Below are 13,896 nucleotides of genomic sequence, written 5' to 3'. Positions count from 1 at the left end.
GGACAACAACTCCACCGTTTTCTATTTTCCTGATGTGTTTCTGTGCATCAGAAGCCATGAGAGGCATTGGCAAAATTCTGAAAATATCAGGATTACATGCATTTTTCCAAACACATCAACTAAATTAAAAGGAAACACAAATACAACCAATGGATATCAAATCTATATAAATCTTTTCATCATCGTATAAAGCTAAAGTTTTGGTTAAGCACCTGCTTGAAATGTGTACACACCATTTGCTTTCCACCCGCACACCTCAAACATCATTTACAGCAGCGTCACACACTTCCTTCGAGATGAAACAGCCGTGCACGCCGTGAAGACTAGTTTCATTCACGGCAGATCGACCCTGTTTCCTCCTCACGCCGCGTAAACCCTCAGTAAGCGAGCCGGCTGTCTGCTCCACAGCGTCGTGGCATGCGAAGACACGATCCGTCAGAGCCGAGGGAGGATCTGTGGCGGCGACGGGGCATTCGCCCAACCTGAGCCGACATGTCGGACCCACGCGCTTTGAACTGCATTGTGTGAGGCCGGCGTTTAGCTGTGTGCCCGACGATAACGGCGTCTCCGTGCAGGTGTTGTAATCCATTGTGAGTTGTTTGCCGTTAAACACATAATGAAAGAGAAAGAAAGTGCTGCCTCTTGCCTTTTTGGTTTTCTATTTCCTTTACTTATCATCAAGTGGGGAGAATCTCTCCTCTGTAGAAAGATGCTCACAGATTAAAGCCTTTTCCCTGCAGCAGTTCCTCATTCTGACATGAACACACACATCAGAGAGTATAAAACATGCATTAGTCTAAACCGTCTCCTCAATATTGTCACTGCAGCTTACAGGGAGCTAAACACCACAATCGTTTTCAACCACAAATGTCCACAGAGTGAAAGAGAAGCATAAATGTTTGGATGAGAGCTGAGCCTCCATGCATTTATGCATTAGCATCTGCACTCCTGCTGCGTTAAGAGTCCTGATGTGCACGCAATCCCCGTGCCCCACATAGGGAATCCTGTTCACAGGGACTCAGCGCTACGTTTTGGCTCCGGCTCCGGACCGGTCATTCCCATCCTTAATCCTCCCGCTGCAGTGTTATGTAACCTTCTGCGCCGATCCAAAATTTCAGCCAAGCCCTCAGCGTGGGACAATGAGCTCGCCGAGGCATTTGATAAGTTATAACATCCAACCCAGTGTGGCAGGAAAACAGAGTAACAACGGGCAGGAGGGCTAAAGGACGGACGGGGTGAGAACAGATTTTCTCACATAACGGCTCAGAAAATGTAGAACTTTGTATTTTAAGACCATCACACTTTAGGTGTCATTCTCTGGCCCAAGGACTTTCCAGCATGTGGACTGAGCGAGCAGGAAATCAAACCACCGGCCCTCTGATTAGTGTGCGTCCCACTCTTTCCCCTGAGCCACAGCCGCCTGCAGCCTAGCGTAGCTTCCTCTCTACAATCAAGCACCAAATACTGAGGTGGCATCAGAATCAGCAGAAACATCGTGCACATCTGTGACCACTCAATCGGTCCCAACGCATTAAGCAGCTTCAATCAATCACCCAACAACACCAAGGTGGATGCCGAGCGGCGAACCTGACCCGCGGCCGCTCCCACCACCTCATCCACAGCTGGTTCCTGACCTCCACGATGGACCCTGTCTGCAGCGGAGGGGCGACAGGAGCCACATGTCAGCACCTCACACACCCAAACCACGCACCCACCCAGCCAGCCAGCCCGGCACGACCACGGCACACCATCAATTATTGACGCGGTGAAATGTGATGAGCTTCTACAGCGAGCACACAAAGAACGACAGAGGGACGTCTCACATCAACGTGTTTCTGCTTTCCATCACATTCTTCTTCTTTGTTTTCGCAGATTCTGACACTAAACATGTGTTTTGTGTGAACGTCCTGTGAAAATAACATATATCACATATCCTGTGACGCTGCAGTTCCAAACACTGGTTCATCTAAACACCCTGACGTAACTTACTCACGCCTCCCCCCTCATTGTGTTTTGGTCCCTGTTTGGACACGTGTGCGCTGCACTGAGTAATGACTTGAGATGATCATGATAAGCTACATTCAAAGTCAACATGTTAAGTGCAGTGAGCTGTTTACGTTTGTCCTCTGTGATAAAATCAAGCCACAGGCTCGATAGTTTAATTATTACACTGGCTGCAACATTAAAGTGACGAACAAACTCCTTGTCACTTTTTGACAGGTTGGATTGACATTGACGGATGTGTGTAAATGATTCGTCCTCGCAGCAGTTTGAGGAATTATCTGCAAAATCACACTGAGGGTGAGGATTTCAAGAGCCAAGATCAGATCAAACACATCTCTGTACTTCTGAAGCAGCAAAATCTAGACGTGAGGAATCCTCCGAGACTCCTTGTGAGCTCAGAGGAATGTGCTCACCAAGCGTGGATTACCCCTGCCTGACTGTCTGTCTCCCTAAATGTTTTCTTATTCGCGCGCGGGGTCTGACCTCAATTGTTTCCAAACCACAGACGCATTCCTGTCCAGACGAAAAGAAACGTCGCGAGCGAGCAGATGTGCTTTAAAAATGGCTGCAGCACCCGCCTGTCTGTCGAGAGGGTTTACTCACCGGCGCGGTGCAGGGAGAACGAGGACGGGGCTAGACGCCAACACACTGGGGGGAACTCACAAACACACGGATGAACAAACATGTACAAACACTCGGGCGGAGACACGCACACACACACTCACACAGTTTCTGAATCTTTTATGTCCAAAACATAAAAGAGAGATGACTCTTCACAGTCGCTGGACCTGAACAACTGCAGATATGAAGAAGATAAGAGACTGAGCAAAAAAAAAAAAAAACATTCATCCAGACACACCTTGTTGTGAAATCACAAATTCACAGCCACATTCCAACAGGTAATAATCCAGAGTGTGTGTTTAAGCTTTTCCAGCGATGGTTGACGAGCTTGTTTCCCGACATAATTGACTTTAAGTAAAGCGCCCTTCACTCTGGACTACAATTACCTCGTGATTTAAGAGTTTACCTGCGATAAACAAAGCTTGTTTTTCCCTTTGCAGGAATTGTGCTTCTGCTCGGGTATGTTTGTGATTTACTTGATCGCACGTGGTGTCGTCTGATCGTGTCTGAGGCCACAGTCACAGTCATCTGGTGATAAATCATACGTGTGGGGGAGGAGGTGCTCTCGAGCTCAAGCGTAAAGTGAAGACGATTAGGAACTGTCTGACGTGACCCGCTGCAGTTCTCTGTAAGTTAGGATGGGAACCTTCAAATGAATTAAATGGGGAGTGTGGAGAATATCAGATGGGTGTGATGCAGAAACGACGACCGGAGACGACACAGGTGAAGAGGGAACAGCAGGCATCAGCTGAATCCTGCATCAATGACCTGAGAGAAAAGATGCTAACAACGTCTCTTCCTGTTTAATAAATGCAAATCTAGCAGCATCCACGGGCCCCCGTGTTGAAAAAGCCCCCACACATCATATCCCAGTCACATGTTCCACGCATTGTTCTGTGTTTCACACCCTGCCTGGCCTGCGTTGAAGTAATTGAGCAGGGACTCACGTTTACTACTGTACCGTAACACTAGAAGGTTCTGCTGACTCATGGAAACTGTGCAAAGGCTACGGGTGTTTTACAGCGGCTGTCAACACATCGTTTTCAGAGAGGGGGGGGCAAACAGTAGGTCTTTACAGAGGCGGACAAACGGCCGCTTCACATACAATAGAGACAAAAGTATGGTAAACCGGAGCACTCGAGCCAAGGGGCTGACATCTTCGCTGCTGGGTGCATGAGTGCAGAAGTCATAAATGAATCTGTTCTGCAGGAATCACACGTTCAGCTTGGTGCATCACTCGATTTAACTCGCAGTTTCTTTGATTGACAACCGGAAAATTGTCCAAACAACCTTCTCGCTGATGCATTTTAATCAAAAGATCCGCAGGAAGACGGTGAAAGCAGTTCTCTCCTCCACGTCCTCTGAGAAGTCACAGGCGCACATCGCCATGGCGTCCTCGTCCTGGCGCTCTGGCATGCTGGTAATCAGGTAATTAAAAGTTACTGTGCTCATTGTGAGTCCCTCTAAGTAAAGAGTGCGACCAAATGGCTTGGAGAAAACAGAGGGGTGTTTGAAGAAGAGTTTTACTGCATGAAGGTGAGCGTCTCCTGCAGCCACTGGATGATTCTCCCGCTGTTATCCACTGATTTACAGCCAAGAAAGTAGGGAGCTGGAGTTTGTTGACATTCCCTTTCCCACACGACCACAAATACAACGCCGACCCCCCCTCTCTCTCCGACCTCGTAAACGGATCACGCTGCATCACCGTGACAGAAATATGAAATAAGAGGGGAGGCCCACACAGCGGGCTTTGACTGCTTTCATCTAGACATGTGAGATGCATGTGTCTGTGAAAGTGTGTCAGCTGTGGGTGGTAAACAAGGACAACAACTCTCATAAACTGTCGGCATGCAGAACGATGACCTAAAAACAAATCCAATTTGGGGATTTTTCCTTTTTCCTCCCAAGAACTGAAACACTGAGGTTTTCGAGGTGGGAATACGAGAGATATAAACAACTGGACGTGAGGCACTAACTGCAAAAACAGCCCTCAAATCTCTGCACCTTGGTGAACTCACATGGAGGCCAGTTCATCCATTTAAAAACCACAAAAATGCTCCAATGACATCACCGAGCAGTCGGCGGCGAGGGTGTCTGGGCAAAGCTTTGTCTCCGGGCAAAAACAGTGGATGCAATAAGCCGCTGATAGCTCCCAAATAAAAGCTTTTTATTGGTGATAAATTGTTTCAGACCATTAAACTTTATGTTTTTTTCCCTGAGTGACATTACTCCGAGTTAAGCCGGAGACATCTGATAGTCCCATTCCTCTTGATTTCCAACTTGTTAGCGTTTGAAACAGAGAGAACGCGGCTTGAGCTGGGACATGATGTGTTCTGGGTGTTTACTATGAATAAAAAAAAAAAAAAAACACACAGCCTGATTCGCAGATTCACAAAAACAGGTTCCTGCCAGCCCCTGAGGTCTGAGCAAGACTGTGGCTGTTTTTAGAGTTCCCACGTGGAGCTAGTGGGGGGAGATAAATGTAGAGTAGGCTGAGGGGAGGAATGCATTCAGAGGAGCTTTAATTGAGCTGGATGGCCTGCAGTCACAGAGGCAGAGCGTCTCAACAAGGCTCAGGCTGCCGAGATCCTGAGATGTGCCTCACACGTACACATCATTAAACAGGCTGCTCTGGCTCGCAGCTCCGCGGTGCCGATGAACGCTGCAGAGACAGAGGGAATCACATGGGAAAGTTGTATGGAAGGAGACCACCCCCCCCCCCACCAACCTCCATCCATACTCTCCCACCTCCTTCAAAATGAAAGTCCCCTGGCTGCCAATGAAGGGGAAGTGCTCCCATGCTGGGGCCCAATGGTGCGGACATTGAAGGGAGGAACATTCCTCAGTAATTCAGTTTGACCTCAAACCAATACGCAAGCTGAGGGTCGGCGAATACAGAGCAGACAAAAGGGGAGGAGGAGAATCGGATGTAGAGGAGTGAGATATGACAAGCACACGTCACCATGTTCTGCTCCGTCGTCTTCATTATTAGCAGGTTCGTGTTTTGGATCTCGATTATGACTAATAACGCCAACTGGCATCCAAAACCTCCCAGTGCACACTTTCTGCTGTAACTGATGAAAATCTAACAAACAAACAGATTCCTGTCCAAACGTCACTCCACTTAAACACAGAGTCCCGTGACTTTTAATTCAAACACCGCTCTCACCGCGGGGGGACACGTGACGCGGTAATGGAACTTGTTGGTGAAACGAGAACACGGCAGCAGGGAGGAAGTAATAAAGTGGAGAAATGGCCGCGCCGTGGAGAGAATTACAGTTTTAATTCTATAAAATCAAATCCCTCCACTTGGCAATCCTCTTATCAAATAATCCCCAGGTAGGTTTCAGAGGGTGAAGGGCTCCAACTGCCCAGCGCAGCAACACATCTGCCCTGGCGGCGGGATGATGTCAGCGGCTGCTGCTCTGCTCTAAATCAAAGCTCTAAAGGTCCAAACTCGAACAAAAGGATGAAGTGGAGCCTCCGGTTAGTAATGGTGATTGCTGTTGTGCATAAAATCCCAAAAACGTGAAAATGGAAATAAATATTTGATGGACGTCTGCCGTGGTTCAGAGGCTGGTGTCAGTCGATACAGGAGATTAATCATTAAAGTGCATGTGAACTGTGCATTTAGTGCACTACGGGATGCAATGCAAAAATAAATAGCTCTCAAAGATGATGAGACACGTGGTTGTTGATAATGAAACCTGGTTTATGACAGTGGTTCTCAAACCCTTTTTGCATAAAAGTCTGTTTTTCGTGAAGTTTAGGGAAAATGATTTACAATGAAAGTGAAATGTTCTTTTTCAGGAACTGAGACATTAAAAGTTTTTGCAATGTTAGCGATTCTGTCAGTTCTTAAAAAACCCGTCAGGTTTTCAGGGTGGTGCTATTTTATTACGATTTTGTTTGTGAAGTTTTTTAACATATACGTTTTTTATATATACTGAAAGTTTCAGTAGAAGGTCAAAGGTCAGCGAACTAAACTGGCTCTGGTACTTTACTCTCCAGCGTTTCCAGCTATAAAGCACCCAGTACATGGCAGCTGCTATTTTCTGATCTCATGTTGGGAAGCACTCGTTCCCAGGGCATAAAAAAACCTCAGCTCAAGCTCAGAAAAAAGACAGAATGGCATTTCTCTCTGGCTCTGTGACAGCAGAGATGATACCTCCCATGCCCTTGTTTCCATGTTCCCTCTCAGCTCTGTTTTTAGAGATAACAAATCCAGCCACAAATATAAAGCCAGCGTCCTACAATTGGCATCCTGTGCGTTTAATACTGTAAATATGGCTGACGCTGAGGAAACCCTCCACCTCTGACCTGCTGTGACTTCTGGACGCAATCGTTGCAGCACTTAACGCCGCACTGAGCTGCGGAGAAGCTGGCCATCGTGACATGATACATATTCTCCAGCACTTAGCTGCATCCACACACCCAATTCAGCACCGGTCGTTTCAGCCGAGGATTAGTGGGCTGGATAGAAAATCTTAATCTGCCTGAGAGAGAGAGAGTGTGAGGAAAGAAAAGAGAGAAGAGGGAGGGGAACCATACATTCCTGCACATACAAATCCCCTGCAACGCTGGATTGTTTCACCTCAAACGACGGGTATCTGTTCCCTCTGTTATCAATCAGGATCAAGTGTTTTTTTTTACGCAGGAAACCGGCTCCATGCTGTTGCCACTAACAACAAGACATGTGATTCCCTTCCTGCAACTGGCTCAGTGTGAATCAAACATCATCTCCTGCACATGTGAGCACTGCTGATATGAGAAATGTGCTCCCCTCTATGTAAAGACAGCTGAAGGAGGTGCAGCCGGAAGAAACAATCATAAACCATCCTTGAATTGAGCAAAAGCAGAAATCTGTGTAGAAATCTGGCACACGTAAAAGAAGGAGAATCAATGAGACAGTGAAATGGTGCAGTTGCACATCTCGGTCACGTCACGCGTGCAGCCTCTTACCCTGCTGGAGATGCAGCATCCTGGTGCGTTCAGAGGACACACATGGTAATCCACCAACACGCTTCCCTCCTGCTCTGCAGCTGCTACCCCGCTGATCCCGCAGATGATAAAGTTTACATCCACAATGCAGCAGTGCCGGCTCCACACCGCTCCCTGACTGCCTCTCCACTCCACTGACACTGCCTCTCCTCCCCGTTCCCTCTCTCGTCGTCTCTCAGGATCCTCGCCTCCCTGTCTCCGGCTCCTCACCGCTCCCTGTCTCTCTCAATCTGGCAACATGCATTGACTCTCCCGGTCGCTGCTCTTCCTTCACGCTACGTACGCTCTCCCTCTGTGCTACGCTTCCTCTCACTAACACATACACACACGCTCTGAGGCTCCTCTTCACACACAGAACGCTGTGTGTGCCTCCCCTCCCTCCCCGGCCACCCTCCCCGCCTCCTGGCTTTATGTTTCCTCAGAATATTCCTCTCCTCTCAGTCCTGTCTCTCTCCCCAGCTCTCTGACTGCGTCCCTCCTCCTCGGGTTTGCGGGACGTTAAACATGTGTTCAGGGAGAAGGCTGCGCTGCTGCCTCTCTGAAGGTGGCTCTTTCCTCAGGGGAGGAGAGGAGAGGTTGGGGTGGGGGTTTGTATGGAGGGGTAGGAGGAGGAGGAGGAGGAGGAGGAGTTTTTTGTGACAACAGTGTCGAGGGGGGTTTAACTCCAACAAGGGGACGTGAACAGGCAAGCGGCAGCCAGCTTGTGATGTTCCAATAACTGGACTCTTTATAAAAACAGAGGAAGAGACCGAGGAATCAAGCACATGTAAACGGAAAAGTTATGACTGTGCACAAATTAAGACAAATAAAGTTTCAGTCTCCTTGAAAAAGAGGATTCATGGAAGTTATTACGGGAAAAAATAAGGAAAGAAAGAAAAACCTGGGTTAATGTTGCATGCAGGGGGGGGTGTGCAGTCATCCCCATTCTGACAGTGCAAGAAGTATTCTCAGATGCTTTTCAATTAACAGAAGCACAATTAGGCCGTGTGCTGGTTAGATGCTAAAAACACACGGTGGAGTCTCTGTACACCCTCCACACACGTGTGAGACCACCTCCATACGACTACGTGTTTATTTGAACACAGAGTTGTCAAACTAAAATGAGCTCGGCTACAAACGTGAAGCAGCAGTGGTCGAAAAGTAAAATGCAGACTCTACGTCATCGTTCATCATGTAAAAACGGGGCCAGCAGCATTTCAGAAGTTCTCTGTTTGTGCCGCTCTACATCTGAAAAAAAACACTGGCTGCCTGTTTTAGCTTGGACGTGGAAAACAAGAGACAGAAAGAGCAGCCACCGACAAAAGGCAGACGGGGGGCAACCGAGGAGGAGATGAAGATCAAGAGAGCGAAGGACAGAAAGTGAAAAGGTTGAGAGAGAAAGAGAGAGAGAGAGGGAGAGAAGTGCTCGGGTCGAGCCTGCATGGGCCGAGCGATGGACCGGGCTCCAGCCCATCTGCTGCAATCACAATCAGTCTCAGCTGAATGGCTGTGACAAACTGCAGCCTGGAGCCCACAGCCTCGACCGGGCAGGGACGCCTGCGAGGGCCGGGGGAGATGAGAGGAGGAGGATGAAGAGGACGAGGAGGGGGTGCGCTCTCTATTGTCTGCTCCCCAATAGGACCAGTGCGAGAGGGGGCGGGCACCGGAGGGGTGAAAGGGGGAATTAAAAGGGTCCCAGTGACAGGAGCGCTCAGTTAAAGAGGGGGAAGAAAGGCCGGGGCTGACTTACAGCCGGGGCCATCACTGCCACTTTACCCGACATTCACTGTCACTAATGTCCTCGATGACACTGAGCATGTGAGAAAATTAGTTTGCAGGAGAACGGAGCGTCGAGGAGTGGGCTGGAAAACTTAAAAGACGAGGGGAAGGGGGGGAGATAAACATGCAGGGATGAGGATTATTTCACGTCACATTCTCGTTATCAGATGTGTCGTAAAGCTGGTTCCCATTTGTCATCATAAAACTCAGAAAGATTCATGACGGCTGATTATTGCGCGTGTCATGCAGAGGGGTAATCGAGTTTATCATAAGCGCAGCTGTCTCGCAGGGGGATCTGAATATGGAAACAGCGTGATTCGATTCTAAGAGCAGGTGGTCTCCAATTGGACACTATTGTCTAAAAGACAAATGAAGAGCTGAGTCATCACTAACACTTACATATGTGCTGTAATCAAGAAATATGGAGGCAGCCTTCACTTCTAATTCACTCAACACGACGACTCCCTGAGCGATGGTTCCAGTCCGCAGGGTGACACACTCAGCGGAGCTTGGCGGCGAGGGCGACGGTGTCAGAAATAGTGGTGCGCTTCTTTCCCAGCATCCTCCTCTGTCTCCTAATGAGGAAACAGGCAGTGTTTGTTTCTTTAGCTTTGTTTTCTTCCATTTTAACCGAGTAATGAGTGTGTGTGTGTGTGTGTTTGCACTGAGTGTGTGCATATGTAGTTGTTTCTGTTGTTGTTATTGCTGCACACACAACACAGGAACCTCCGCAGTATGTGCCGCGTAGAACAAAATCAATTGGTCTCCTGCATCGCCGCAATCTATCTATCAATCTATTATCTGCTTTATTTTAATTCTCTCTATTTAATTTGCACATCAGAGCAAAAACAATATTTGTGGCTGCATCCTTTTTGTTAGCATGAAGTGAAACATGTTTTATTTTGAAGTAACCAATAGGTACTCTGATTAAATGACATATCTGTTTCTTATCCAATTGATCATGTTACAGATTTCAAAACATGTAACTTGTATTTGGCAATCTGACCCATGTGTGTGTGTGTGTGTGTGTGTGTGTGCGTCCACTCTGTGCGCTGAGTGATCTGCTGAGCTCATTAAGGCGCTGCTTATTGCTCTGCCAGGGGTGTCAGTGACAGATTCCACTGTTTGGAAACACTCGGCCGCCCACACAGCCAGCCTGGCTCCACTACTGTCGCACACACACGCATGCAAACACACACACACACACACACAAGCTAGGTTAGCATTCCACAGAGAGGAGGTGTGGGGGTGTAGGGAAGGAGACAGGATGGTGCTGGGACAGTGGCTGGAGGGACGGCGGGTCGATACGGATTTTGGTGCAGGGTGTTGTGGGAGAAGGGGGATGCTCGTGGTTTTGGTTGTGCAAAGTGTATGTTTGTGCACATGCACAGGAAACGTGTGAGTGTAAGCACCTTTGAGCTGCAGAGCAGAGCGGCCTGGGCTAGAGGGACGCTCTCGGTTGGGTCGTGTGTCTGCAGTGGTGGGAACGGAAGTAGAATCCTCTTTACTATGTTGTGTGATTTCAACTTTGTGTACAAATGTAATATTGTTGAATACGTTTTAGACGAATGTCTCTCCAGAAACCGTTAAACACCATCGTTAGTGGCTTAAAATGCATGATTCTGAAGATCTGGTCCTTTCAGACGGACGCATTACATTAATATGTGCATGTGAATGTTATAGCTTGTCCAGATGGAGCTAAATTCAAGAGCTTTAGGCTGTTGAACACTTTAATCTGTTTCAATCTGTCGTTTTATGAGTTTATCATATGTTTTGAACGTGAAATCTGAAACTGGAGCCATAAAATAAACGTAGGGAGGTGGAAATTAAATAATTTCCCTTTAAAATACACAGAGTTGCACAAAATGGAAGTACCAAGGTACAAACATCCTGTTGGTGGAATGTCCCAGGCTCCAGCCGTCAGCCACACGTTTCCTCCCTGACATTAATCCCCTGCAGCTTGATCACAGATGAGTGACCAGAGGCCGGCATGTGTCACTTGAGCTCATTACTCCACCGGCCGATTCCGCCATCTAGGTGTGTGTTCCGAGTCCGACGTTAATCACACAGGAGGAGGAGGAGAAGAAGAAAAAACGTTTGTTTCCTTCCCGACAATTAGTCGTTTGAGTTTCGACGAGCGTCTTGAGAACAGCCATTTAATGTCAAGGAAAAGTGAGGGGTGTGAAAACGTCTGGAAACACATCAGAGGGACGAGATATTTAGCTGTCAACATGGCTAGACTGTGTTTTTTGGAAGGGGGAGTTTTCTGCATCAAGACGAGCAGAGGAAACGCCAAACTGTTTACCCAACACACGCCTGGTCAGGATCCACAGAACGCACATGATGTGTCACGCTGCACGAGCCCCTACAGGGACCATGTGTGTGCATTAGTGAGCGTCTACGTGTGTTGTTTAACATCAGAGCAGCAGAATGAAGTGTGAAACACAATGAAGGCGATAATGCACCTCTGTCACGTTTCATTAGTCAGAGGGACAGGGGGCGGAACGACGGCGGTCCAGACCGACATCAGCGAGGAACGCAGGAAGTGCTTCAAGCTGTCAAGTCTGGAATGAGCAGGATTTACACTGATGGAGTTCATCTTTAATTAATCTCAATTTAATATTATAAAACGCTTTCACGCTCCTCGTGTGATTACAGTAAATAAATGAGACTATTATGTGGTAATCTCAGTGGTATCCTCTTTCTCAGTGGTACAGTTACTGGAAATGTTCTAAAAATACTGATGTGCTGCGGTTTCCTCTCACATTTTTTTGTCAAAAAAATCAAAATCAAGTGTGTGTATATTGTAAAATTCAGTGTAGAAGCTAATAAATACGATATATATACTGTCCTGCATCCTTTTCTTTAATTAAAGTTCATGTTCTCAGCAGCTGTAATCATCTATCCAGCATCATCTTGTACTGTTGTGTCTCTTAGTGGCACCGTGTCGTCTTACTCCAGCGGTGGTCTCGATCATTCGCTTTTAGAAACCGTTAGCGGACCCAATTTTCAGCCCTTCCTGTTTCCTCACAGAGACGAGAGGATGTTTTCCACGGAGCCCTGAGCAGGAGGTAAATAGCGTGGATGAAACCACTGTGACTTCCACCAGCTAAAGCTACACGGGATCCATCAACAAGACGAACCACACAAGGATCCATCAACAAAGAAAACCACACAAGGACCTACTGCTTCTCTTATCTTGAAGCGAGGATGTTTTCCTGAGGGCTGTGCACCAGGTATGAGTCAAAATAACTGCACGCTTTCATGAGCACAAAGGGAGTCACTGCAAATTCTCCCTGAGCTTATCTTGATTAAAAAATCCTTTCATTGCACAATGGAGGAAGTCAAGTGAAGTTAACAGACCTGGATGCTGTGTGAACCTTCGTTTAATCGAACTGATAACAGCAAACGACTGAAATCAGATTAAAAAAATAATAATATTCTGGGCTAATGCATAATTTAAGTGCAAGAATTTCAAATGGGAGTCTGAGAACTCACTTGGAGAAACCATTTTAATTAGCTATTAAACGAGCCCCCCAAAGACTCAGCACTTAAACACAGCTAATTGCCTCTAGGAATGCAGATAATGCCCCCCATTCAATCCAAATGGAGAGAATACATGTCACAAATCCTTTTAAACACCACACGTACATGTTGTGAAACCTCGGGAACAACTACAGCGGTTCATACGTCCACCGAGGGCCAGTCCTGTAAACGTGCCTGATTGTTTTCATGAGGATTCATGAATTATTCTCTGACAAATTGGTGAAGTGATAAAAAAAGATTCCTTGATTCGGCTTAAAATGTAATGTTTCTTGGAGTTCTTCAGTTATTCCATGACCCTGCTGACAAACTGACAAACAAATGCTCAGGGATGATAATAACCTCCCTTCTGTATAAAGTTGTTTACTCCACTTCATCTGCAGGGAGAGGAAATATCCATTATGCTAAGTGTCGTCATTTTTGTCCGAGAATAAGTGCAGCAGACAGCTGCTTAGCTTCATACTTAACCTTGACTGCATCAGAAACATAAAGGCTTGTGGTGACTGATATGTGGAGAGGGAGGTGGTGCCTGTGGAGCAGCCGGTGCATATCACTATTTTAGCATCGTGCATGGGAATGCAGCTCCGCAACGAAACGACCTTGAGGGAGCATCAATAAAAAGCTTCATTAACCCATTCGATTAACCTCCTCCTCTCATAAGCTCCATAAAACTGATGCACGTATATTTTTTACTCTGGTCTGGGGTTTGCACATGAATCAGTGGCCGCAGCGTTTGGCGTTTACAGGACCAGGGGAATCGAGTGCGCGTCCCCCAGACTTAGTGAATCGGCGGTGTCGCCTCCTTCGCTAATTGCTTCAGGGAGTTCATCATCACCAACGTTCGCGGTTAAGTCGTCACTGACAAGTGTGGTAAAGATCAAGAGTCAGACGAGCTCTCGTAGATGCTAACTGCTTTTTGCTAATTACAGATAGACTGTGTATAAGGAGAAAGTCATTATTTGATGATCG

The 13,896-nt window shown here is 47.2% G+C and overlaps 1 protein-coding gene across 7 annotated transcripts in view; it reads right to left on the bottom strand.

The window, feature by feature from the left end:
- The window catches only part of LOC109645447 (nck-associated protein 5-like), a 104,401-nt gene that overhangs the window by 53,503 nt on the left and 37,002 nt on the right, over positions 1 to 13,896 (bottom strand). For 2 of the 7 annotated variants that reach the window (XM_069520988.1, XM_069520991.1), the window contains exon 1: positions 7,588 to 8,142. The exons of the other annotated variants lie outside the window; for them this stretch is intronic. The gene's annotated coding sequence lies outside the window, so the exon portion shown is untranslated. Of the gene's footprint in view, positions 1 to 7,587; positions 8,143 to 13,896 lie in introns of those variants that run through there. 7 annotated transcript variants of the gene reach the window in all.

This window comes from Paralichthys olivaceus, chromosome 24 (assembly GCF_024713975.1).
Source record: "Paralichthys olivaceus isolate ysfri-2021 chromosome 24, ASM2471397v2, whole genome shotgun sequence".
NCBI classification, from domain to species: domain Eukaryota; kingdom Metazoa; phylum Chordata; class Actinopteri; order Pleuronectiformes; family Paralichthyidae; genus Paralichthys; species Paralichthys olivaceus.
Note: the sequence above shows the minus strand (reverse complement) of the source record. Positions and strands in the feature narration are given on the sequence as shown.